The sequence below is a fragment of the Podarcis muralis genome, chromosome 10, assembly GCF_964188315.1.
Source record: "Podarcis muralis chromosome 10, rPodMur119.hap1.1, whole genome shotgun sequence".
NCBI classification, from domain to species: Eukaryota; Metazoa; Chordata; class Lepidosauria; order Squamata; family Lacertidae; genus Podarcis; species Podarcis muralis.
This window is the reverse complement of record NC_135664.1, coordinates 32,532,539-32,535,060: the sequence shown is the minus strand read 5'-3', so window position 1 is coordinate 32,535,060 and position 2,522 is coordinate 32,532,539. Positions and strand designations below refer to the sequence as shown.

General features: G+C 45.2%; 1 protein-coding gene across 1 annotated transcript in view; it reads left to right on the top strand.

Annotated features, from left to right (window-relative positions):
* The first annotated feature begins 11 nt into the window (after positions 1–11).
* The window catches only part of CPM (carboxypeptidase M), a 52,377-nt gene continuing 49,866 nt past the window's right edge, over positions 12–2,522 (top strand). Inside the window, exon 1 of the mRNA XM_077934710.1 lies at positions 12–95. The gene's annotated coding sequence lies outside the window, so the exon portion shown is untranslated. The remainder of the gene's footprint in view (positions 96–2,522) is intronic.

Genomic DNA, 2,522 nt, shown 5'->3' with positions numbered 1-2,522 from the left:
TGCCGCCGCCGCCGCCGCCACAGAGGAGGGGGCTTAGCGCAGGGAGCGACGTGGGGCGTCACTTCCGGACGCGAACCCGCGGAAACTTCCGGCAGGTAAACTGCGCACTAGCAGCGCGTCCCCCCTCGCTGCCACGCCCACTGCGGGGGCGGGGCCTGCTTGGGTCGTGAAAACCCCTTCAGAGCAAACGAGGGGCTATATTTCTCCAGTCTTCTGATTCGTCAGCGGTTGGGAGGCAGGTTCCTTAAAAACAAAGCGGGGGGGAGGCTCCTATACCGTGCCCAGTCGTGGAGCTGGAGTTGCCAATATATATATATATATATATATATATATATATATATATATATATATATATATATAATACAACACCATACACACACACACACACACACACACACATATATATATATATATAATATTTTTACATATATATATAATATATATATAGTGTGTGTGTGTATGGTGTTGTATTATATATATATATATAATATAATATATTTAATATATTATATTATATTATATTATATTATATTATATATATTATATATATTATATTAAAATATATATATTATATTATATATAATATATATATATTAAAAATTAGGCAGACAGAAAAGTACTTCGAGTCAGACCGTTATATATAAATAAAAATTAAAAATTAGAAAAGTACTTCGAGTCAGACCGTTGGCCACCTTGCTCAGTAGACTCTGCAATGGCTTGCCGTTTGCAAACAGGAGTGTTTCACAGACCTTACCTGGTATGAACCCGGGACCTTCTGCTTGCGGAGCATGTGCTCTAGCAGCGAGCTGTTGGCCCTTCCCTTATTTCCCAGCTGGAGATTTGCTGGAGCAAATCGGAGGCAGTGTTAAGAGCAGATCATGCAACGTTCGGAGGAGTCAGCTGCTGGATCAGACCTCCCTGTTGGCACACGGAAGAGAAAGAGAAGGCGCTTTTGCAGAAAACTCTCTTGCTTTCTTGTTCGAGAACTGCGGCTCCAGAGTGCCTTCGCTCCTGCTGCAAGTCCCATGCACAGGCAGCAGGAGGAACCAGGAGTGTGCGACAGGGACTGGCAGCAAGAGGGAGGGACAAACATGATGATGATCGGGGACATTTGAGATCCCACTGACAGAGGGAAGCCAGTGCTGCTGATAGGATTCAAAGGCCCACAAATACATATTAATGATATATTAAGCCTCTTGTCTCCGGAGGATATAGAAGAACAAACATTAGATCCCAGGGACTGTGTAAAGGGCATTTGTCCCATCCTTGTGTTACAATTCAGTACATGCATGTGTATGTACTGTATTTACTTCAATGTCTGCTTATAAATATAAAGGAAGCTAAAGGACAATGATCCATCTTCCTGTTTCTGGAGAAGGAGTGGAAGGACCCTGTGTTGTAAGTCTGCATTGCACCCAGAGAAATGATGCTGGGACCCTGGCTGGAGCAAAGAATTGTATCCAACAAAATCCTCCTGTTAGAAAAAAAGCACTTCAGCTTGTGCAACAAGATTTCCTCTCCCAGCATACCCTGTTTGGGGAGTTGCCCCATCACTCTGGAACAGATTGCAGGAGGCATGCAGAAAGAGGCAGTTCCATTGCACAAGTAGAAATCCCACCGCTAAGAGGATGACTTAATTGGGCACAACTCAGTGTGACATTACATGTTTACTTAGAGGTCCCATTCTCTGATAGGGCTTCAGGTAAAGGTAAAGGGACCCCTGACCATTAAGTCCAGTCGTGGCCGACTCTGGGGTTGCGGCGCTCATCTCGCTTTATTGGCCGAGGGAGCCGGCATACAGCTTCCGGGTTATGTGGCCAGCATGACTAAACCGCTTCTAGCGAACCAGAGCAGCACACGGAAACACTGTTTACCTTCCTGCTGGAGTGGTACCTATTTATCTACTTGCACTTTGACGTGCTTTCGAACTGCTAGGTTGGCAGGAGCAGGGACCGAGCAACGGGAGCTCACCCCGTTGCAGGGATTCTAACCGCCGACCTTCTGATCGGCAAGTCCTAGGCTCTGTGGTTTAACCCACAGCGCCACCCGCGTCCCTCTGATAGGGCTTACTCCCACATAAATGTGTATAGGATTCCATACTGGTAGCCCAGTCCTCTATAGGCTTACTTGTAAAAAATAAGTCTCACCCCACCTGCCTGTCAAAGTGGAGGACTCTGGATCCAGCCCACCAGCTCCCCACTGCTACTTTACCTTGTGCAGTGCACCGCTTAAAATTAATCTCCATCTTTGCTAATATAAGGACTATAAGGCATACCTTTACTTGTGCTCTGTCCCTGAGGCAGCAATCCTAATCCCACTTCTTTGGGAGTAAATTCCTTTCAATTCAACATGAATTACTTCTGAGTAGATATGGTTAGGACTGTGCTGTTGCACACAGGACCTGCTTGTTATTAGAGATAGATTCAACCAGCCGTTGACTTTTTCATCCATAGAATCAGTAGTTTCTTTTTCCAAATAGTTTTTGGTACAACCTGAATTTGTGTGTGTGTGTGTTAAGTACA